The 26,303-nt window shown below is 41.5% G+C and overlaps 1 pseudogene; it reads left to right on the forward strand.

Moving 5' to 3' along the window:
- Positions 1–8,321: 8,321 nt before the first annotated feature.
- On the forward strand, positions 8,322–25,655 carry LOC115576513 (NACHT, LRR and PYD domains-containing protein 12-like; annotated as a pseudogene).
- Positions 25,656–26,303: the final 648 nt, after the last annotated feature.

Genomic DNA, 26,303 nt, shown 5'->3' on the forward strand with positions numbered 1-26,303 from the left:
CCTTGCCAGATTGCACTTAAAGTCCGTGCAAAGTGGCAAAAAAATTGTGTTATGAGTTTGTCACACCAAAGAAACATGTATCATTGACCACTGAGCCAAATTTGAAAGATTAAAAAAATTGTTAAGTATATAAAATTAGGTCTCAAAATCATGGAAAAACAAGCACTTCTTTCTGCTGTGAAACGCTGGGGGCGTGTCAGTTAGAGGCGCTGGAACCACGCCCATGCGGCGGGGGCTACACGTCATGTTAATGACGTCGGTGTCTCCCCAGGTGTTCCCCAGGTGTTCCCCTTGTCTATCTAAACCCGCGGACAGTTTATAATCATATAGATGCTGTTATAACGTGTATTGATTGAGATCCTGACCCACTAAACATCCTGGAAAGTGACAGAGTGAAGTTTTTCGCGCTAAATTACATAATTATACATAATCACCATCAGTAAACAGGACGCTGTCTGACTCTGTCACTCGCGGGGACGGAGGCTGTTTTCTGGGGGACAGTTTCCTTAAGTCTCGGTCAGGAGGGCTGGCGGTCGCGGTGATTTATTTTCGTCAAACACTCGGTGAGTTAAACACTCTTGTGACAAGCGTGACAGACGCTGTTTTGTGAGCAGAAATGTGAGGAAGAGTCGGGAGGACAGGGAGGGGACGGACAGGAGGACAGACGCTTCTCCACATACAGCTGTGGGATTTGTTTTCCTCATATGAGTTGCTAAAGACAGTTATAGTTACTACGTTACTTTTGTTCGGTCATGTAACGTTGCTTTGTGGGACATTTCTCTGTATTTAGTTGAGTGAAGGACCTGTGCAGTTATCAGACTGTCAGACCGACACGCCCCCGCTCCGCGCCTCCGGATTATCCGTTCACACTGGGACGGCTCACCAATAATGCGGCCCTGATACTACCTCCACATACCGCCGGTGGGACCCGCCGTCAGCAGGACGGAGAGGGTCGGCTGCGGCGCGGCCACATCATGCCGGTGGGACCCGCCGTCAGCAGGACGGAGAGGGTCGGCTGCGGCGCGGCCACATCATGCCGGTGGGACCCGCCGTTAGCGGGACAGAGAGGGCCGGCTGTGGCGCGGCCACATCATGCCGGTGGGACCCGCCGTCAGCGGGACGGAGGGCCGGCTGCGGTGCGGCCACATCATGCCGGTGGGACCCCCGTCAGCAGGACGGAGAGTGTCAGCGGCGGTCAGCAGCGGTCACATCTCCTCGTTGGCGGAGGAGAGGATGCAAGCCGGGGACGGAGTTGACCAGCGTCAATGGACTCCCCCGTTTCCTTACGTTTCATCCGAAGGAAACTTAAATAAGCTAACAGCCAGTCACCCTGCACACTGTGGCATCCAGGAAAGATGCAGAGCGATGTGGAGGAGACATGGCTGGTTAGCTGACTGGTTGGCTGGTTAGCTAGCTGCAAACTATTGTAAGCAATGCAATCCGAAACTGGAGAGTGAGTGGGAGAACCGCTGAAGCCGATGCGCTGAACGTATTTATACCACTTCCGCAGCAGGGCGGGGTTTATGCAAATCATGGCCGCGTTACCTAACGCGGCCATGATTTGCATGATTTCTGACCCGCCCATTAAATCCTGAACACAGAAATGTTGAAAAACTGTTTGTGAGCCTAGCTCCAAAATTAAATTCTACATGGCCGAATGGCTTTTACATGTTTTAAGTAAACACATTTATGACCCGTTTAATGTGTTTAGAAGAAAATGGCTGATTTTGGTTTACACGGACTTTAAGTTTAAACTCGGGACGACGGAGGAGAAACAACTGCCGTTAAGAATATCCGCCATTTTGTGCCGATACTTGCTTACTTACTGAAACACAGCCAACACAGACTGACGACAGTTTAACTACCTTGGTTAAACATCTTTGAGTATTTAGAGTTTCACTGTAGAAGCTTAACTTCTTATCATTATTCATATTATTACTCCGCGGTGTGTTACGTCATGTGACCTCAGACCTCAGTTACGTCACACAGGTGAAGCACACTCGCAACCATAAAGTAAACAAGTGTTATGTTCGTGACATAGGTCTATATTATATATTATATATATTATACTATATTATTGAGCTTGTAACATATTTAGTAGTCACACATGAGGTTAAACTCAGATCGCTGCTCTTTGTATCAGAGTAAGATGACGAGCAGAATCTGTAAAAGATTCACTACATAAAAAACATGTTTGAAAACTCTTTTCTTACAAGCATTCATATTTTATTGATCACATATATATGTGTACATACATATAATATATTTTCACATAAACAAGAAATAATTTTTGGGCTCGATGTCGAAACACTTTTCTCTCTGAACTCAAAACAAATGCAGTTAATTTATCACATGCAGGTAAAATCATGTTAGATGTTATAACAGGAGCACACTAGCAAAGTGTTGGTTGTCTATTAATAATAATAATGATGATGATGATGATGATGATGATGATGATGATGATGATGATAATAATAATAATAATAATGATGATAATAATAAAACATCAGTGGCTTTATTTTTCTTGATGTTTTTCTAACATTAAATACATTCAAGTGAAATATTTATGAACAAACTCAGACAACAGTAAATATGTTAATAAATAGAAACTATTAGAGTTTAAGATGATCGTTATCAGCAGAGGTGGATTGAAACTTAGTACATTTACTCAAACACTGTATTTAGGCTCTAATATTTATTTTTTTATGCAACTTTATACTTCTACTCCGAGACATATTAAAGGCAAATATTTGTCTGACAGACTTTAATTAATAGTTAGTTTTCAGTTTCTCCCTCCTTTCCTGCCAAGTGAAGACTCTGTGTCGTTTGGTCTTTAAAGGTAAGATATGAATTAACTTTACAATAACATTCAGCTAACGAGCTAACATTCAGCTAACCAGCTAACATTCAGCTAACGAGCTAACATTCAGCTAACCAGCTAACATTCAGCTAACAAGCTAACATTCCGCTAGCCAGCTAACATTCTGAGCAGAGTGAAGAACAACAGTGTTGACGTCCTGTCAAAGACGTCTCTGTGTGTCCGTCCTGTCTCCTAACAGCACTCTGTAGCTCAGAGGTGACAGTCTGACAGCCTGTAGCTTCAGCTGGAGATGGAAAAGCAGCCAGTTCACAACTGATTCTAATAAGTCAACAACATAAACTCACTAAATGTCAAGAAATGAAATATTTTGACTCTTATTTTCATTATGAACAGAAAAATCCAACCGTTCACCGTCTGAACTCAAGTTTGTGTCTCTGACTGAACTGAGATCAGTTTAATCTGCTTGTTAACTCGTCATCAAACACACTTCATTCAAACTGGACCTGAACTGAGTCACAGTCACAAACATTAACATGTAACTTTACTGTGAGTTTGACTAAGTTCTAGTTAAAAACTCACAAAGTATCTGCAGCACAGCTGAAGGATTTTGTAACACAAGTTTTTACCTGAATGTTTCTTCATGACAACTTGTGAGTTGTGTGTGAGTTGTTGTGTAGTGACCTCATAGAAACTGACAGTCAGTTAAAGTGATGTTGGTCAGTAAAAGTCACTAAAGCTGCTTTGTTGAACCAAAGTAACATCAACTGAACATGTATTTGACCTTTACACTCTCATTAAACACACAAGTCATCAGATTTCACTGATATGATTCATACGATGTGATTAATGTGTAACTCTAACAGCATCTTCGGGCGGCGCCGGTCCAAAGTCTCATTCACTGTGATGGTTGTGGTGCAGACAGTCGTGTCCGTGTGAACCTCCAGCTGAAGGTAATGTTACACATTTAAAATGTTTGACTCGTTAACACAAGCTGTCGTTAGCTTAGCGACACTAGAAACAGCAACAATCTGGACGTGAAATAATGTTTGTATTGAACCGATGAGCTGAAATGAATATTTAGAAGTGCAGCATTCATGTGACACTGATATGAAGCAGCCAATCAGAGGAGGAGCAGTTGATGTTCTGACAGGAGACGTGATGGAAAGGCTGATTTCAGTTGATGTGCAGATGAATGATTTGTGTTTCCTCTCCAGATGAAAATGTGTGTGAGATGAGCAGCATGAATCAGTGTGAGGACAGAGAGGAGGGAGGCCCTCCCTCTAAAACCACTGGACATGGACCTGGACCTGGACCTGGACATGGACCTGGACCCAGCTGTGTTTCCATCAAGAGTCTCATTAATTTGTTTGAAGGACAACCACCCCCTGCTGTAAAGAGGTGAGGTGTTAATAACATTAATATGTGACTGATTCATGTTTCAACTGTGGAGAAAGATGTTTTATGAACCTGATGTTTTATTTTCAGCTTTGTTCTTCTTCACTTAAATGTATATTCTCACATTAGAAAGCTGCCCAATAGAACCAGTCTTCAACTCTTCATTTCACTTTATTGAATTAGTTTGGTCCAATATTCTCTGAAGGTTTATTCCTGATGTTTTCCACTATTTTGTGGACAGAAGCTTCTGTGTCTGAAGACTAGAAAGTGAATTAACATCTCTGGTGGTCTTCTTCTCTGTCCAACAGGAGACCAGCCTCTACTGGACCTGGACCTGGACCTGAGCCCAGCTGTGTGTCCTTCAAGAGTGACTGGTCAAATCATCATCCCATTAATTTTAAAGGACAACCAGCTCCTGCTGTAAAGAGGTGAGCTGTTAAAAATATTAATATGTGACTGATTTATGTTTTAACTGTGGAGAAAGATGTTTTTTGAAACTTGATGTTTATTTTCAGCTTCGTTCTTCTTCACTTAAATGTACATAATCACTTTAGAAAGCTGCCCAATAGAACCAGTCTTCAACTCTTCATTTCACTTTATTGAATTAGTTTGGTCCAATATTCTCTGAAGGTTTATTCCTGATGTTTTCCACTATTTTATGGACAGAAGCTTCTGTCTTTGAAGACTAGAGAGTGAATTAACATCTCTGGTGGTCTTCGTCTCTGTCCAACAGGAGACCAGCCTCTACTGGACCTGGACCTGAGCCCAGCTGTGTTTCCTTCAAGAGTGACGAGTCAATAGGTCATTATATTAATTTTAAAGGACAACAACCTCCTGTTGTAACGAGGTGAGCTGTTACATTTAAATATACCTGATTCATGTTTTTTACACCAGATCCTGCTTGTCCTGATCAGTGGATGAGATCATTGAATTCAAACAAGAACATGTGTCAGACAGACAGTAAGTTGTTGTCATGTTGCTCTCTGTTGATGTTTGTCCTCATTAAATCCAGTCTGACCAGTTGTCCTGATGGTCTTCATGTTCTCAGAGTGATGATGGAGGTCAGAGCAGGATTAGTATTAAAGGACAGGTTCACATTTCTTCATGTCCGTCCCTAAACACCTCTGACAGGACAGTGTTCCTCCTGTGGACAAACAGCAGTGACTCACCTCCTGCTGAAATCTGACCCTGCTGCTGAGGAGAGGAAGGGCTGAATGTTATATCTGACGCTACAAGGGCTGAAACCTATATCAAGATTAAAAAACATAAACAATTATATATAAAATATATAAAAATAAATCATTTATTTTCTGATCTCTAAAATATAGTTCAAACACTTGAGTCAAAGATATGAACTGAAGGCAGAACATCTTACTGTTTTACAATATTTGTTAAATCTGCATAAAATGATAAAGTTTATAAAAATGAAAAATATATCTCTATGTTGTTTTTTACTGCAAGTCATGTGTACATGAATATAGCTTGTATTCAGTGTTGTGGTAAGTAATTAGAGATTACTCTAATTACTTTTTTCGTGTAATGTAACACGTTAGTTTCGTGCGTCAAGCAATCAGTAACTTTTAAAAAAGTAATCTGTTAATTTAAGATTTTCTCCGGATAAGGAAAGGAAAATCCCGACTGCAGCCTGCTTTTTGTCAGACAGTACTGTGCCACCTGCGGATGTGTCAGCGGAGGCACAGCGCTGTGATGCGTCTGTGCCCTGCTGCTGACCTATGTTACCTGTGTGTGTGTGTGTGTGTGAGTGAGTGAGTGTTTTTCGGACCCCCAGCCAGATGGCAGAGAGGACAGCTTTTGCATCGTGGAAGTACGCACATTATTTTCAATTCGCCAGCGAAAAGGACAAGAACAGCATAACAGTAAAATGCACACTCTGCGTTGGTGAAAAGCTTCTGTCGACCGATGACTGATGTTATTCATCATTGTCACGACTTCTCGTGCATTTAAAGGAGGCTGTGTGTGTGTCAGTTAAGTTGCAGCATGTGCGAGGCGCTGCAAACGGCGTTTAATCTTTGGTAACGCATGAGTACTCTAACGCGTTACTTTTATTCATAGGTCACGCTGTAACGTAACTGATTACTTTTAATTGATGGTAACGTTGTAACCTAATTAACTACTTTCCAAAGTAACTATACCCAACACTGCTTATATTTACAAATGATTATTTCGTTATTATCTTTATATTTAGGACGTTGAGTCGTTATTCACCCAAAAAAAATCCAATAAATGATTTTCAGGCCACAAATCAGACAAATTAAATATCAAAATCAAGTTTGTACAAAAACAAACCAGTATTTTAGTTTTTGGTGTCATATTCAAATTTCTTGCAGAATTAATATAAATGAAAAAGAAAATACATAATGAATCATTTTTTTGTTCTCCAATGTTGGAATCTTAATTGAACACAAGTTTATTGAAACTCTGCACCAATTTGCACTGAACAGTTAGCATCCAGCTAGCTTGTGTTAGCTGTGTGTTGCTGTCCACAGTATTAAACGAGTCAATAAGAGCTGGAGGGACTAAACCAGACAAGCTGCTGAAACGACCCAGTAAACTGACTGACTGTTGATTCACAGTGGGATCATTAGTACGATCAACACTTTGTCAGAGGAAACCATCTGATTCAATGACGTCGTCAACACTTTAACTCAAACGACCTTCAGCTTGTGTTTGTCTCTGAGTGTACAGACACAATGTGACTGATTCTTCATGATTCCTCCACAGAGTCGACCAGGAGAGCTCAGAGGTTCCCAGAGGTCCGTCTGTCCAGCAGCATCAGACACACCTGGACTCCATATTTATGGTCTGTACATGAACAACAACTACTTTAACATCCAGTCTGTTCACAATAATCTCCATGCTGCACTTTACAGACCAGTGGTGAATCTGTCCAACATGGAACTGATGTTAAATGTTGTCATTTACACAATATTCTGTTTCAGCTGCTGGAGGAGAACATTGAGACTTTTGTGAGGAACGAGCTGAAGAAGATTCAGAAAGTTCTGAGTTCAGATTGCTCTGAATACTTACACAGTCAAAGTGATGATGATGAGGAGGTGTTAGACGGTGAGGATGAAGAGCAGAGGAGGAGCAGCAGAGAGGCATTTCTGAAGATCACACTTCACTTCCTGAGGAGAATGAAGCAGGAGGAGCTGGCTGACCGTCTGCAGAGCAGTAAGAGGATTTCACTAAAGATTTAACATGATGGATCAATGAGACAATTTGTCTCAACAGATGGAGGACAAACATGGAAAATGTGTTTATATGTGCTACTTTAGGAGAAGGAAATTGTCATATTTTCTTTATAAATGTCTTGATCGTTTTTGTTCTGTGTTCATTTAGAACATCTTGCTGCAGTTTGTCAGCGTAAACTTAAATCTAACCTTCAGAAGAAGTTCCAGTGTGTGTTTGAGGGGATCGCTAAAGCAGGAAACCCAACCCTTCTGAATCAGATCTACACAGAGCTCTACATCACAGAGGGAGGGACTGCAGAGGTCAATGATGAACATGAGGTCAGACAGATTGAAACAGCATCCAGGAAACCACACAGACCAGAAACAACAGTCAGACAAGAAGACATCTTTAAACCCTCACCTGGAAGAGACGAACCAATCAGAACAGTGATGACAAAGGGAGTGGCTGGCATCGGGAAAACTGTCTTAACACAGAAGTTCACTCTGGACTGGGCTGAAGACAAAGCCAACCAGGACATACAGTTCACATTTCCATTCACTTTCAGAGAGCTGAATGTGCTGAAAGAGAAAAAGTTCAGCTTGGTGGAACTTGTTCATCACTTCTTCACTGAAACCAAAGAAATCTGCAGCTTTGAAGAGTTCCAGGTTGTATTTATCTTTGATGGTCTGGACGAGTGTCGACTTCCTCTGGACTTCCACAACACTGAGATCCTGACTAATGTTAGAGAGTCCACCTCAGTGGATGTCCTGCTGACAAACCTCATCAGGGGGAAACTGCTTCCCTCTGCTCGCCTCTGGATAACCACACGACCTGCAGCAGCCAATCAGATCCCTCCTGGGTGTGTTGACATGGTGACAGAGGTCAGAGGGTTCACTGACCCACAGAAGGAGGAGTACTTCAGGAAGAGATTCAGAGATGAGGAGCAGGCCAGCAGAATCATCTCCCACATCAAGACATCACGAAGCCTCCACATCATGTGCCACATCCCAGTCTTCTGCTGGATCACTGCTACAGTTCTGGAGGATGTGTTGAAGACCGGAGAGGGAGAAGAGTTGCCCGAGACCCTGACTGAGATGTACATCCACTTCCTGGTGGTTCAGTCCAAAGTGAAGAAGGTCAAGTATGATGGAGGAGCTGAGACAGATCCACACTGGACTCCAGAGAGCAGGAAGATGATTGAGTCTCTGGGAAAACTGGCTTTTGATCAGTTGCAGAAAGGAAACCTGATCTTCTATCAATCAGACCTGAAAGATTGTGGCATTGACATCACAGCAGCCTCAGTGTATTCAGGGGTGTTCACTCAGATCTTTAAAGAGGAGAAAGGACTGTACCAGGACAAGGTGTTCTGCTTCATCCACCTGAGTGTTCAGGAGTTTCTGGCTGCTCTTCATGTCCATCTGACGTTCATCAATTCTAGAGTCAGTTTACTGTCAGATAAAGAGCGGTCAACATCCTGGCGGCCTGAAGTCTTTGGAGACAAATCAACACATTTCTACCAGAGTGCTGTGGACAAGGCCTTACAGAGTCCAAATGGACACCTGGACTTGTTCCTTCGCTTCCTCCTGGGTCTTTCACTGAAGACCAATCAGTCTCTCCTCCAAGGTCTGCAGACACAGTCAGGTAGAAGCTCAAAAGCCAATCAGCAAACAGTGAAGTACATTAAGAAGAAGATCAGTGAGAATCTGTCTCCAGAGAGAAGCATCAATCTGTTCCACTGTCTGAACGAATTGAACGATCGTTCTCTAGTAAAAGAGATCCAGCAGCACCTGAGATCAGGACCTCTCTCCACAGATAAACTGTCCCCTGCTCAGTGGTCAGCTCTGGTCTTCATCTTACTGTCATCAGAAGATCTGGACGTGTTTGACCTGAAGAAATACTCTGCTTCAGAGGAGGCTCTTCTAAGGCTGCTGCCAGTAGTCAAAGCCTCCAACAAGGCTCTGTAAGTGTGGAGAAGTTTTTTTTCAGAATTCAGTCAACCTGTTCGCACCCACCTATTTTCAGTAACTTCACCTATTTAGCATACCCAAATGGAAAAGCTGATAACACAAGAACTACAAGTCCGAGATGGATGTATGATACGCCATTTGAAAGCAGACAACCTCTAGTTTCTGTGAATGTGTTTATTTAGCATGTACCATACACACAACCAAAATGACATCAGTTCAAACATGGCTCTAAAACATTTTTTTTGTCTTCGAAAATAATAGGTCATATTTGAATAACAATAACTAGGATGTGCTTTATGTAAGGCATATGGCAATATAGCACATACCTTCCTCATCTTGTCAACTACACCTGGGTGAAATTTTAGACTTCTAGGCCTACCCTTATGGGAGTTATGGAGGTTTTAGTTTGTGGTGTCACTGGCGTCCACGAACCTCTCCAAAACGTCTCCAAATGGCCAAATTGTGCCAAATGCTTTTACTCACTTCTGTGACACTGGAAACATTACTGAAGCATTTTGGTGACTATAAAATCTTTCTCCATGATTCAAAACATAATTTATTCACACATTCATTTGATGGGTGGTTGGAGGGGGTTTCCACACGCTTCTAGGTGGCCATATTGAGATATTGTCATGTGACAAGACACTACAGAATAGTTACCATTATACAAAAATGACAGACTATACTGAACTGAATTTCAAACAAGGATTGTATTATCTATCAATACACTATTACTGTATGTATAACTGTGCCAATATCAACAAAATATTAGTGTTTGCCATCAAAGTCCCAAGCACTGCGTCGGTGAAAAACAGTCTGAAAAACTGCAGTGGACTGGTTGCCACTCTGGTCTCCTGCTGTGGTCCGGGCTGTCTCACCGGCATGAAGGCAACTTGAGCAGGCTCAACGTCGTCATCCCCCACATCATGCCACTGTTGTTCCTCCGTGTGGGAGCTATGTGCTCTGGAGGATCCTCCTCTTCTGCCCCTCCCCCGGGCACGTCTGGCAGCACGGGAACGTCCAGCAGTTGGTGTAGAAGCTGCAGCGTCCCCTGAGCCAGAGGGGGCAGTGAAAGATGCAGCGGGGGAGGTAGCACTGGTGGATGCAGAGGAGGATCGTTGCCGCTTCTGCCGACCACCTTCAGCAGGAGATGGGGTTTGGCGTCTGAGTGTCCTACTTTGAGGCTCCCAATCCACGTCACTGTCAGACTGTGACCTACAAAACACAATGCAATGCACAAATGTTACCAAATATAATGAAAAAATATATAAATGCATTTCAATGGGGTGTTATTTACATAGGAAACAAATAAACACGGATATGATATTATATATTACACAAAAACATCAGGGAAATAACTGTACATAAACAGAATAATTGAATTGGGGGAATATTCCCAGTGTCTGGTCAGTGAAAAAGATCTAGTTCAATTTGTTTACAAGCTTGAAAAAAAAAATCTAAATAAAAGGGAATTAGAGGATAGTCTGTCCCGGGGGGGGGGGGGAAGAGAGAGACACGGACGGACGGACGCTCATCGCCGTCAGCCGGGGGACGGACGCTCGTCACCGTCACGAGCGGAGTATAGCGCCGCTGACCTAGCGGTATAGCGGTGTAGCGCCGCTGTTCCACCGTCTGGGGAGAACCCTGCTTAGGCGGGAGGCAAAAACGCTTGGGCGCCGCGCCTAAGCCGTATAATGGCAGGGAAAACCCTGACATTATAGAATAGGATTACAAGGATTACATAACTTTAGTTGAGTAGTTGAGTAGCTAGCTAGCTAGCTAGGCTTAGCAAGGCTAATTAGGCCCTGGGGCGCTAACCATTTAGCATCATTTATGACATGCTAATGTATACTGTACTGTTCACTGTAATCATAAAAAAAAAACCCACCCACTAACTTTCATTCAAATTTCACTCATGGCTAAATAAATAAATAAAACATGATCAAAGATAACGTTACTCACCGATCTAAGATGTCGTCAAGTCCCTGAGCGAACATCTCCTCTCTCTCAGAGTCATACTCACTGTCTTGACTCTCATCAGATGATGCTATAGTCCATTCCTGGTCATCTTCTCGGATATATTTGGATTTCTTCCTGGCTTTCGCCATTGTAAACTCTGAAAATGCCTACGAAGAAATGTAAATGTTTGCTGCGTCTCTTCACCGTGCGTCTGCTGCGTAAAGTCCGCCCACGAGTCGCCAGACGCACGGAAACCCCTCGGCTCATAAATACCTGACCTGGGCACACCTGCCCTCATTAGAAAGGTAAAATAATTGGCTAGAAGCCTGAGTTATTGACATGTCGATAGCCAATACGCTATTCCTATACTAAGGCAGCGAAAAACAGTAAACAAAGTATATTGGTCCTTCAAACAGGCAGCGCTCGATCTACTTCAGGGGCTCTGCTGGGGTGAAAACTGAACAGAAAAAGATGGGGACACTTTTATTTTGTAGCTAGCAAAGTGATGAAAACAAGCATACCCAACATCACCATACAGGAACTAGAAAACATTTCGGTGCAGCCGGTAAAGTATGAACTTTATATGCCGGACAAAGTTGGCAGACGGTAAACAAATGGACTTTACAGGACGATATTCACAAGCTTGAATAATTTTATGAAAAACCATTTTGATGCTTTTGATCAGTGGATTCTTACGGACAACTGGAATATAGATAATTGAGGAATGGACACATATTACGGCTTTATGGACGCTTCAAAGGTAGGGAGTCGCCGTGTGTTTCTTGTGTCTCACGTTTACCATGCTGGTGAATATCAATGATTTATGGTTTGGTGCTCATGATTTCTGCAAAATCAACTGGATGAATGAATTGCGGAGATTCTCCCCTTTCTAACGACGTATAGTATGTCCATATTGATGAAAGTTGAAGCGGGATACGTCACTGCGCAGTGTAGACATACAGTCATTTATCTGAAATCGCCCGTCGGCGGGCGGGTGGGTGCGGAGAGGTTAATGTGCTGTTGTTGACCTAAATATAAATAATTTCCTTTATTATTCTTCATCCAGACTAAGTGGCTGTGACCTCTCAAAGAGAAGCTGTGAAGCTCTGTCCTCAGTTATCAGCTCCCAGTCCTCTAGTATGAGAGAGCTGGACATGAGTAACAACAACCTGCAGGATTCAGGAGTGAAGCATCTGTCTGTTGGACTGAAGAGTCCACAATGTAGACTTCAAACTCTCAGGTCAGATAGTTCATAGTTGCCTCAAATTATTTTTGTTATTTCTTTAATTTTTATAATTTAATTCTATCTCTCTCTCTCTCTCTCTCTCATATCAGAACTGTTGTGTTTGGAACCATGCTACTTATTATTGTTTCATGTCTGTTTAATCCAGATTTGGTTTTGTTGATTTTTCATTACTCAGAGATTTTAGAGTAAAACAGAACGCAAGTTCACATGTTCTACAATGATATTATAAATATTGTATCACCTGATGTCTTTTTTACTGTTCATGCTCCAGGCTCAGTGTCTGTCACCTCTCGGACAGAAGCTGTGAAGCTCTGTCCTTAGTTCTCAGCTCCCAATCGTCTAGTCTGAGAGAACTGGACCTGAGTAACAACAACCTGCAGGATTCAGGAGTGAAGCATCTGTCTATTGAACTGAAGAGTCCACAATGTAGACTTGAAACTCTCAGGTCAGATAGTCCATAATTTGTCTCAAATTATTTTTGTATTTCTTTAATGGCTTAATTAGATTCTCTCTCTCATGTCAGAACTGATGTGTTTTGAAAGTATGCTGCTTATTATTGTCTCATGTCTGTTTAATCCAGATTTAGTCTTGTTGATTTTTCATATCTCTGACATTTTAGAGTAAAACAGAAAGCAAGTTCATATGTGCTACAATGTTATTATGAATAATGTAAATGTCTTTTTTTACTGTTCACACTTCAGGCTGAGTGTCTGTGACCTCTCAGAGGGAAGCTGTGAAGCTCTGTCCTCAGTTCTCAGCTCCCAATCCTCTAGTCTGAAAGAGCTGGCCCTGAGTAACAACAACCTGCAGGATTCAGGAGTGAAGTTAATTTCTGCTGGACTGAAGAGTCCACACTGTGTCCTTGAAACTCTCAGGTCAGGCTTCTTTATTTTTATTTCATTATTTTATGTAACTTAACAATTGGAGCAGTTCTTGGTCACACTCCTAATATAATTCAATTTATTTAAAAGACCCAACATTTCCCCCACAGTGTTGAGAAAATACTGCCTTTTAACAGGCAGAAACCTTGAGCAAAACCGGACTTAGTGGTTGTCCGCCACCTCTCTCAAGTGGTTGGGTTGAGAGATAGAGACAAAGACGCCCCATTCACACTGCCTCTTCAAGGCAGGATTCTTGATATCTCGATATTCCACCTCACTGTGGGTGTGAAAGTTACAAAGGTGGAATTGGGGGACGGTTTCATTCTACCTCTGACACTCAAACAGAGGTGAGACGATATCTGTGTGGACAGGAGTGTGATGTTCTGACAGTGTTCACAGTCTGACAACTTAACAGATCCTTCACTCATCAAAATAACAAAACAAAACCGATGACACCCCTACTCTATGTATATATTTACAATATCAGTCAGTCAGTCTATTCTGCACTAATCCTGACTTGCATATCTCAACAACAATTGGATGAGTTGTCATGTGGATTTTGACATTCATGCTCCCCTCAGGATGACCTGTAATTACTTTGGTGATCCTCTGACTTTTCATCTGATGCCATCATCAGGTCATCATTTTAATCCGTACAATATGTTGGTTCATGACCAAATATTTGCAAAACTAATGGCATATCCATCAGCTTAAGTTATACTCTATGTTAAGTGCTGATCATTAATTTATTGAAAACTAAGACGATGAATATAATAAACGATGAATCCCTTAAACACAGATGTGCACTGAGTCATTATGACCCTCAGCTGATATGCAATGTGTGTTTTTTTGTGTGTCTGCAGGCTGTCAGGCTGTCTGATCACAGAGGAAGGCTGTACTTCTCTGGCCTCAGCTCTGGACTCCAACCCCTCCCATCTGAGAGAGCTGGACCTGAGCTACAATCATCCAGGAGACTCAGGAGTGAAGCAGCTTTCCGCTCGACTGGAGGATCCAGGCTGGAGACTGGACACTCTCAGGTATGATGAGTCCTGCTGCAGCCTCAGACAGTCAGTAGCCCCATTCACACTGCCGCGCCAATTCTCCGCCTCCGCCTCTGTGAGAATTTTTCAGAGGCGATGAGGGGTGAAATTTCACTCCGGCACTGATCAGCACATGAGAGTCCTTCATTCAACTAACTCAGGTCCTTCACTCAACTAAATAAATAGAAATGTCTCACAAAGAACAGCACAGGACCAAGCAAAAGAAAATTAGTAACTGTAACTGTCTTTGGCAGCTTATATTAGGAAAAAAATACTGCAGTTATACGTGGAGAAGCATCTGTTCTCCCGTCTGTCATCTTGTCCGTCCTTCCGACTCTAAATCACATCTCTGCCTGAAAAACAGTGTATGTCACTGACAAAAAACTTTAAGCAACAACTTAGACATACCTAGGGTTTGTGTTGAAAAATAAATCTACACGATAATCAGCCCTCCAGACCGAGACTTCAGTTAACTTTCCCCCAGAAAACAGCCTCTGATCCCACAAGTGACAGAATCAGACAGCATCAAGTTAATTGATGATGATTGTCTAATTATGTACTTAAGAGCGAAAAATGTAACTTTGTCACTTTCAAGGATGTTTGGATGGTCAGGATCTCAATCACTACACCTTGTAACAGCATTCATGTAATTATAAATTATCCACGGGTTTAGATTGACAGAGGGACATCAGGGAAACACCTTAAAAAAACACAGAGACCTCATCCTTGTGTACAATCACACCTCTTTAGAACCCGCAGAGAGTTTTTAAGGCGGAGCTGCTTTACTCTCTTTGAACGACCAACAGTGGAGAATTGGCAAACTGCCACTGTGGTGTTCATGCGACTTCTCTGTGTGAAAGGGGCTAGGATGAGACTCTGTATCTCGATTGTAGATGGATCATTGTCAGGAGGTCTTCTTCGTTAACTTCACCTCCAGTTCAGTTCAGTTCAGGAGAAAAGGCAGCATAGCTTGAAGCCAAGAGTTGCTATTGAAGAGAGGAAGATGAGAAAAAGAGACCAAGGTCAGCATCTAGGAGAGCCTTGGTACAAACACTAAAGTTACACCTCTTTTTTCAGACTAATTGATTGCTCGCTCTAGTTGTCCCTGTTTGATTTCTTGTCCTCTGGTTTTGGTGGTTGATGAATCACTCATTCAAACTATTTCACACTCCACACTGACTAAAGGATTTTCAAAACTTTAACAATAAGTCAAATTTACACCACTTCGACTTCCGGTTCCGCTATTGAGGGGATGGCAGCCTAAACTTCTAGCTCCCGAAAGGTTTTACAATCTAACCCCCCAAAACCTTGATTTTGTCAATCCTGGTGGGCATTTTTAAAAATAATGAAAAAGGGGTTACTACTAGAAGTGGACTAAGCATGGCTCTGGCAGAAGAAAACCCAGAACGGAGGCACAGCCGAAGTAGCTCTCCAGACAGCTAAACCCACGTGAGGAACATGGCCCCGAAGCTAGCCTGAATAGTATCCTCAACGAAATCCGTGAATTTAGAAGAGACAACAGGGCGCAACTCTCCGACATAAAACAGGAGTTAAAGAGGGCAAACGACAGACTAGACGAAGTTGAAGGGAGAGTAGATGAAGCGGAGACCGTGCTTCAGGCAACATCAACGTTAGTCAAGCGGCTAACATTGCGCCAAGCTAGTTTGGAAGCGACGCTGATCGACCAGGAGGCTCGAGCGCGGAGAGACAACCTGCGGATTTACGGAATACCCGAAGACAAAGAAGGCACCGACATGGCTGGCTTTCTGGATAAGTTGCTGAAAACTTCACTCAACCTGCCACGTGACCGAGACCTCAAAATTGAACGAGCACACCGAGCTCTGGCCCCGAAGCCCACCGGCTCACAGGCAAAGCCTCGCTCCATAGTGGTCAGGCTTGGCAGCTGGCGGACCAAAGAGGACTTGATAAAGAGAGCATGGCAGAAAAAGGAGGTGTTCTGCGACAACGTTCGTTTCTATGTCGACCATGACTTTCCCCCTGAAGTGCTTAAGAAACGCGGCGAATACACCGAGGCCAGAAAGGTGTTGAAAGAAAAACGAATAAAGTTTCAGACGCCGTATCCTGCAAAGATGCGGATCTTTTATGATGACGGCACCCGGCTATTCGAGAACGCTGCGGAGGCTACGAGGGACATGTCGGCGCGAGGGTTTCCAGTTACGGTGGTAAAGACCCCCTCCACACCGGAACAAGAGGAGATCCAGCTCCTGTCCATCTGGCAGGTGGCGAGGGGACGGAGCGACCAGGTCGGAAGTCAGGAGCCTACCGCTGCGGGCGGCAGCACACAGTGGAGACATCAACACGCTCATTTTAAAGACAGACTCAAGGAGTTCAGAAGACAGCCCTCCCAAAACACTAACTGATCATTGATGGATCATATCCTCGAACTTACCAGATAAGTCTTATTTGAAACATGTAGCTTGCATTTCAGGTGCAGAAGTCTGCCACAACAATTTTGCTTCACCTGGCCCAGGCCCATGTCTGATTATAGTCCATACTTCTATTTTTTATTTATTGTTTAATCAGATTAACGGGACTTATTAGGCGAGTCATCCTTGATTTGTTTCTTTTCTTTTCTTTTACTATTTACTTTATTTGGACTCTGGCTGAAGTGCGGCCACATCTCAGGGCCCCACCACTGCGACGTGGGACGTTCCCTTACGAGGGCTTTGACTTTACAAGGTCCCGCAGGGCTTCATTGAAGCAAGCCTCAGCATCGGAAGCAACTGTTCTGAACTGCTCTGGTGATGTTCTGTTTCAGACTGTTCTATACTGTTTTTTGCTTGTGTTCGTCGGGAAAGATAGGTTTAGTATACATACTTCCAGGGATCCCAGGAGAGATTTGTGGGTGTGTGATAATAAATGTAGACCACAGTAATAGATAATGAACAGACAAACCCTTAAAGTGATCTCATTTAATGTGAATGGGATTTTAAATCCAGCTAAGAGGAGGCAGATACTAACAAAAATGAAAAGGGAGAATGCGCAGATTGTGCTATTACAAGAGACACATCTCACCCCACTGGAGCATGAAAAACTTAAAAGAATGGGTTTTTCAAGGGTGTACTACTCATCATTTAAATCAGGCCACAGGAGAGGTGTAGCAACCTTGATTTCACAACAAATACCATTTGAACAGGTCTCAGAGATATCTGACAAGGAAGGGAGATATGTAGTAGTCTCAGGGAAAATACATGATGTAATTATAACAATTTGTAATGTTTATGCTCCCCCCGGAAGTACTTTTGCTTTCTATAGAAACATATTTGATTTGATGATAAAGGACACAGGGGTTGTCATATGTGGAGGTGATTTTAATATCCGTCTCAATCCAAAACAGGATTCATCCAAAAACCCAGCTACTACGCTGTTACATAGGAAAATTAATGTCTTAATGACAGAGCTTGGCATTTTGGATTTGTGGAGAGACTTCTATCCATCTGGCCGTGACTATACTTTTTATTCACATCCACATGATGCTTATTAGATTATTTTTTTATATTAAAGAGAGATCGTCATCGAATTCGCGATTGTGATATTGGATGCATTGATCTATCCGACCATGCCCCCCTCTCCTGCACTGTAGATATTATTGATAACCCGGGTAGAACTTTGTGGAGGTTGAATACAAGTATCTTAAATAATCCAAGATTCAAAACCCAAATGAGAGAGGAAATAAAAAGGTTTCTCGAAGAAAAAAGGTAATATTAACTATCAACCCACAAAGCAACTTAGAGAGAAATTTCATATTAACTGGGATCAAAAGTCGCTAAAATACCTCGGAATAAACTTGCCGAGAAGAATTCAAACGCTGGCAGAGATAAATTATGGCCCCCTCTTAACGAAAATTAAACACGACATACACAGATGGAACTCTATTTCTTTCCTTAGTCTTAGTCACAGAATTGATTCTGTAAGAATGAATATTCTCCCACGATACCTCTACTTATTTCAGGCACTCCCTGTAGAAATTTCCCCAAAACAATTTTCTGAACTGGATAAAATTATTTCCAGATTTATTTGGCAGGGTAAAAAACCCAGGGTTAGATTTAAGACCTTACAACTTCCAAAAGAGCAAGGGGGAATGTCGCTACCTAATTTTAAAGATTATTTTTTTGCAGCTCAGACTAGACCCCTAATTAATTTGTGTAACCCGTCCTTTCAAGCTAGATGGAAACATATAGAACTCTCAAGTCTAGTTGATCCTCCAATACAAGCAGCACTACCTCACAAACATCTGGGAGGACTTGTAGATAAGGTACAGAACCCATGGATCAAAGTGCAGTTAAAAATATGGAATATGATAAAAGATGAGTATAAATTAAGTAACAAGTTACAAATAATCCAATAGTGTGCTTAAGACCCGGAGTTTAAGGCTAACGCAATAGATAAGGGATTTAAATCATGGATTTCGAAAGGGATAACGACATACTATTCTCTTACAGAAAAGGGACAATTTAAAAGCTTTGATAGGTTGAAGGAAGACTGTGACCTGGACAGAACTGATTTTTTTAGGTTCCTCCAGGTACGTAGTCGTTTTGAACATATCAGAAAGGAAACAGACCTTAATGACCCTATATCCAAAAATTTTATTGATGCTTATCAAAGAAAATCAAACAAGGGTGTCATCTCCAGAATTTATAAAGGCTTATTGTCTAAAAAGTCCCACAATACAGATTATGTTAGGAAAAAATGGGAGAGAGAGGGTAATCTGCTAATATCTGAGGAGGATTGGCCTCACATTTGCCAATCCCAGTGGAAATGCACCAGCTCTCATTCACTGCGAGAGTTCGGTTGGAAATGTATGGTCCGTTTTTTCATTACGCCAAAACAAAAGGCACATTTTACAGGAGGGGAGGCTACGTGTTGGAGGCAATGTGGACACCGGGAAGCCAATCATTGGCATATCTTTTGGGGATGTCCGGTGGTTGAATCCTTTTGGGCAGAGCTTCATAAAGTATTAAGTGGTCTATTTAACACTAATCTACCTATGCAGTTTTCCACATTATTTTTAGGAATTTTTGACTTACAGGTCAGGAAAGCTGATGAATATTTATTTGATATTTTGAGAACTGCTGGTAAAAAAGCACTTACAAGACGTTGGTTACTCCCGGATCCACCCACAACACAGGAGTGGATAAGTATCGTAAATGACATTTACCTTATGGAAAGGATTACCTCCTCCCTCCGCCTTCAAAAAATCACATTTACTAAAAGGTGGGCCAAGTGGGTTAAATATACCGGTCTTGATCAGACAGAAGTACGGAATGGGTGACCTTACAATGCTGTTACTTACTTTCATTTTATTGTGTTTTTCTGAATGTTTTGTTGGACCTAAGGATTAATCTGTATCACTCACACTTTATGTCAAAACTGCCTGGTAACATTTCTTTATTTGCTCTTTTATGTAGATCTATCTTTCCCAGTTAGTTCAAAGTCTTCAGATGTAATTTTTTTTTTTTTTTTTTTTTTACTTTGTGTACTTTGTTTATTGTTTTGTACACACAAAAAAAAAAACACACACGAAATTAATTGTGAATGGCAGAGGTAACATTGTATACTCCCTGAAAGTAACTACTGTATTGTAATGCCTTCACAAAATGAAAATAAAAAATGTTAAAAAAAAAAAAAATTTACACCACTTCAGAGCAGTGTTAGGATATGATGATGACAAATAACAATAGACTCGCTGTATCAGATGTCTGATCAGAAAATACTGAACCTCAAATTCAAAAGATTTCTGTGACACATACATTAATTTAATCATTGAATGTCCTAGAAAATCTTTCCCTGAACTGAAGAATCAGTGTTCTGGCCAAAGTGCTTGACTTTGAACTTAAAATGGTTCTGACATGGATCTTTTTCAACACTGGATTAATTGCATTCTAGACCATCACTGACAGTGTATTTGAAAGGATTTACAGACTGTAACAGCTGTCATCAGTGGCATCAGTTTAAAGAGAACAGAAGATGTAAAACAGTCAACAACATTAGATGACACGAGGCAAAACCTTCCTGTCACATTACCATAACAGCAGCAGTGCATAGATTAATTTAAGATGGGCTCAGTGGTGCAGTCTTGGCTCCTGTCATGAGGAAACTGCTGCTCCAGCTGAGTTTGGGTTGTTTTGGGTAGTTATCATTATAACAGCCTGCAGGGGCAGGAAAGTTTCAGTGTTTTGCACCACCAGCAATATCAAATGAGGAAGACAGAACATTCAGTAATCAATCATTTGCTCCATTGATCAACATGAAAAGTATAAACATACTAGAGAAACACATGTTAAACATGTAATAGATTACATGTTAAACATGTAATAGATTACCAAGGGTTTGTTGAGCCAGTAGGTGAAGAAATATGAACAGTCCTACTAGGGGAGAAGCCAAAGAGCTGTGATCCAGCAGCAGTCTATGTTCTGCTGCCACAAACTGAGGGACAGTGAGTGACAGTCAGCTGAGAGGCTGTCAGCTTTGGTTACAGTTATATCTATGTTGTGTTTTCATCTACTGTACTAGTGTTTTCACTACAATGTTCTTCTTCTTTTCTTGCTTTGGCAGCATGTCTGTGTGACTTCGTACCAATAAAGACATTTTGAATTTGGAAAGTTCATCTGTTAAATTCAAATAAATTGAAATGAAAAGTGGGGCGGCTGTAGCTCAGTGGGTAGAGCTGGTGGACTAATGATCGGAAGATCGCTGGTTATAATCCCGGCTCCCCTGGGACTGAGCTAGACACTGAACCCCAAAGTTTCTACTGAGTGGCACCATGTGGCACCCTCACAGATAAGGGGAAAGAAAACAGAACGGAAATGAAAAGTTAAATGTACATTGTGAATGCAGCCTGAGCAACATCTTTGACTATAAAGTGAAGCAGCTCGCTCCGTGTGATAGCGCCTGCATCGTAACGTAATCCAGCTAACCCACAATGAAACTAGTCAGCAGCTATTTTTATTATCAATTTAATGGGTTAGTTGTCGCAGCCCTAAAAACTTCTACTATTGAATTCAAATTTAACACTGCACTTCTTTGAGTCCTCAGCAACAAAGCTGCCAAGTATAAAGTAGATTGGATGAACAGTTCTGGAGACATGTGAACCACAGACAGACAGAAAGAAAGACAGATTCCTGGCTTCATAGTCAGATGTTCCTCTGGTCACATCTGGACACATCATGTTCACCACAGCAGATTTCAGACTAAGAGACATTTTCTGTCATTGTTTCTACTTTTAATGGCATCAAACATGACATGAAGTTCTCCTCACAGTAACTATTACTGCTGTAATATACATCAGATATCAATCCAGCACCAAACTATAATAACATGAACATGTCAACACATAAAACCATGAAGCTGTTTCTATCACAAACAGGTTCAGTGACACTTGTGAGGTTCTGGAGGGAAACAGTCTGGGAGTCTCTGTCACTTGGTTTTGTGGCAGAGGTCGGGAAACACAAAGCAGCAGAAACACAGCAAGAACAAAAAGCAGACTGTGCAGCTGAGATTCAGAAAAGCCCTCCAAGCTTCAAACAGGAATCGGACCTCAAAAGTTCTGACGTCCAAATACAAAAGTCCTATAATATAGAAACATAAGCACAAGTTGACATTGGATCAAACAGCAAGCGTAAGGTCGCCCACAGGAAACAGCAACAACATCCAATAAAATAAAGATGAAGTGATAAATCCAACAGGAGGTTTGTGTGTGTTCTCAGATGTTGTGGTCCTCTTTCACACACACCAACATCCTGTGGCTCACTCTCAGTGTGTGAGGAGAGTGGCAGAGGTGAAGAGGTTCAGGGAGAACAGGGAGAAGCAGCCTGATGGACAGATTGTGTTTCTGTGTATGAGAGTCATGTCATGTCCATGTTTGCATGCTGAAAGAGGATGTGCTGCTCTGACCCCCCTCCTCCTTTCAGGGTGGAGCCTGCTGGAGTCCGATGGTTGACACCAGGTCTGAGGAAGTGTGAGTGTCTTTTTACTGTCATTCATGAAAACACTGTGACATCACTCATTCACATCTGTGATGTCATCATCACACTGATGACACATTAATAACTGCAGCTGTGTTGTGTCTTTTTCTCTCCATCAGATTCCTGTGAGCTCACAGTCGACACAAACACAGTCGACAGAAAGATCAAACTGTCTGACAACAACAGGAAGATGACACGTGTGAAGGAGGTTCAGTCATATCCTGATCATCCAGAGAGGTTTGACTGGTGTCCTCAGCTGCTGTGTAGAACTGGTCTGACTGGTCGCTGTTACTGGGAGGTCGAGTGGAGAGGAAAAGTTTCTATATCAGTGAGTTACAGAAGAATCAGAAGGAAAGGAGACAGTGATGACTGTTGGTTTGGATACAATGATCAGTCCTGGAGTCTGGAGTGCTCTGATGATGGTCGTTACTATGTCTGTCACAATAACAGACTAACAGACATCTCCTCCTCCTCCTCCTCCTCCTCCTCCTCCTCCTCCTCCTCCTCCTCCTCTGGTAGAGTAGCAGTGTATGTGGACTGTCCTGCTGGCACTCTGTCCTTCTACAGAGTCTCCTCTGACTCACTGATCCACCTCCACACCTTCAACACCACATTCACTGAACCTCTTTATCCTGGATTCGGACTCTTCTGGTCCAGTTCTGGTTCCTCAGTGAGTCTGTGAGGTGTTTAGTGTGCAGAGTCTCCTCCTGTCACAGAAACATTGTCAGTGCTGAACAGTTGAGTCTGTACAGGATCACAGTCACATCAATCTTTCAGCTTCTTGTAATAAATTCATCAGTCAACTTTGTACAAAATGATTCAAACTGATTGAAAAGATTCTTCATTTACATTTTAAACTTCTTCCATTAAATTGTGTAAATTGCGTTGACTTGTACTTTCTGTCATGTGTTGTTTTGAATTCTGGCTCTTGTTCCAATAAAATCCACAACTATTAGTGAAATGTAAGAGACAGAAAACATTGACTCGTCTGCAGCTTTAATTGTAAAGAATCATTGTGAACAAAGTTGTGAATGGACAGTAAAATCTGATCAAATGTACTCGACACTCCACCTGAAACACTCTGACTTGTTTCATGTGTTTCTAATGATGAAACCAAAAGTTTGATGGTGTTGGTTAACACATGTAATTATGTCCGTAGTGACGTGATAAACTGCACAACATCTGTTCATTTCTGTGTGATTATTATATGAGAAGAAAACACATTTGAATGACAATCATTGTGTTTCTCTCAGTGTTTTGTGGCTGTTGAAGTCCGGCTGTATTTTCAGGACGTTTGTTGGATTTGAATCTGGTCCGTCAAACTAAACAGCTGTGAGAAAAGTCTTTCTCTGTCTGAGCCGGTTGGCTGAAGATGTTTGGAAGTCTGAGAGCCGGATGAAATACTGAAACACTTTCAGAGATCACAAACTAAACTGTCCTGATGACGTTTTTAAACAAGTGCTGAAGAGATTTGAGCTCATGTTTGATGCTTCTGAACGTTGATGTTCAGAGCAAAGAGTCCAAAACTTGTACAAATTGTTCCTTTTTGTTTCAATCTGACTGTTTGTGAAACGATCAGCTGACGAGTTTATAATCAGACTGAAAGATGTCGCACAGCATCACTGAAATGTTTCTCCTCTGCTAAAGTAGCTCAATATAAGAACATCAAATATTTACAATATTAATGAGGTAATAAGACATTTTGTTCCAACAGAACACTGTTTGAAGCCAGAGAGGTGGCAGGGTCCGCCACATATAAACACAGTGAAACAGTATAAAGTTTATTTAGTTTGTTGATCAGCTGATGAAGATCTTTGTCTGCTCCTTGTTATTTCTTCCACTAAACTACAGACTGCTCCTTTAAACTTTCTTTCCTGGCATCAGAAATCGAGTGAAGAACAAAAACTTTGACTTGATTTTAGAAAATATCTGAAACAAGTATTATTCTGTGTGATTGCAGCACAGCGAGCACAACTTAAACTACTCTTTTTATTTTATCATTCTGACTTGTTTCAGGATAAAAGACTTTTAAAAACAGATTTTAAATATTCTTAAAGCTTAAACATGTTTTCTTTTAGAGAAGGAACAAATAATTAATAAAACCAAAACAGAATGAGTGTAAAAGTTTGATGAGACATGAATTGATGATGAAATGAAAGCAGGTGGCAGCACAGAATCAGTGGGACTCAGAGATCTTCTGTCCTGACGACTCTCATCAATCTGTATGTGACTCATTTGTTTAACACTCACATTCAATCATTCATTTTCTCTTCATTTCTTTTGTTAAACACTTTAAGTTATCACCAAATATGTTCAATACTTCAACATGTGTGTGAATCAATAAGTCATGTAGTGATTATGGGTCGTTCCAACCAGCCAACTCACCCACAATCCAGAACTTTTCCCGCTTCTCCAGAACACTTCATGTAGAAACTTAAATGAACTGAATGTGATCGTGCAGCTGAACTCCAAATACTTTTTAACTTGTGGATTTTTCAACTTTGACTCTTTAAACTCAATTTCAGGATTTTGGTGAAATTTGAGACAAAACAACTATTTGGATTTTACAAGTTGTCATGAATTGAACAAAAGTTTCAACACAAATGTCTTTAAAAAGAATGTGTGACATGAGCTGGCAGGTCCTGGGTCAGTCGGTGTGGAGCGACCCGTATCTACAGAACATCTAAATATCTTATTTTACTCTGTCCTTTACTGATGTTCTGAAAATAACACTTGTCATACTTTCCATACGACTTCAGTTTTTATATTTCAACACTTTCACCTGAAAAACATTCAGGACGTAAAATCAAACGTCTCTGAAGCTTTATTTAACAAGATGTGTGTCACTCACATGTGGATGTTTCTGGTTGTTTTATGTGTTTTTATAATGATGAGAAGAAAAAAAAAACCTGTGATCGTGTTCATAAACTCATCTGATGGTTTCCATGGTGACATATTAAACAGATGGATGTAAAAACAGGTTGTTTATCAGGATGTTTTATTACAGAAACAGAATATTAACAGCTGATTAGAATACAACCAAACGAGTCTGTATTATCATGTATATATTCATTAAACTGTCTCATTGTGCTGATGTGGTGTTTTTCTACTGTTAACTTCATGTTATTTATTGTTTTAAGTGTTTCTACCGTTCTGACAACAGATGTGACACGTTAAAACAGAGTTTGATCATTTTTACTTTGAAAATACTCAGGATGGAAGAATGAAAGAGGTGGAAACTTTTTAGAAACAGGTGAGCATCATCAAAGATTGTATAGTCTGAGGGTCTTAGCAGGAAGTAGACGGAGCCGGAATGATCTCCTCTGTCAGTAGAAACACCTGGTTTCACCTTTTAGAAACAGGTGAGCATCATCAAAGATCGTCTAGAGTCTAGATGATCTTTGATGATGCTCACCTGTTTCTAAAAGGTTTACATCTTTTCCCAGAGATGATAAAGAGCTCTGTGAGGAGCTGTTGTCTGTAACACCACTGAGACACATCGAGAGGAGAGGACATATATGCAGCAATAAAGGAGATGTTGAGACAGAGAGGTGTCGATCTGAACCAGGTGGTCTCATCACCACAGATGGAGCCCCTGCCATGGTGGGAAGAGAGAAGACGACCCTGATCTCAGAGCTCACCACCGTCTCATCCATCACACTGTTCTATGCGCTGAAGTCATGAACAAGAGCAGCTCAAGAGTCAGACAGCAACACAGATTTCACTGTTTCTGCAAGATGAGCACAACATGGAGACGGTTGCTGTGTCGGCTGAAATCACATCACACCTTCATGAGCTCAAGTTAAAGCTGCAGGAC

This window comes from Sparus aurata, chromosome 24 (assembly GCF_900880675.1).
Source record: "Sparus aurata chromosome 24, fSpaAur1.1, whole genome shotgun sequence".
NCBI lineage: Eukaryota > Metazoa > Chordata > Actinopteri > Spariformes > Sparidae > Sparus > Sparus aurata.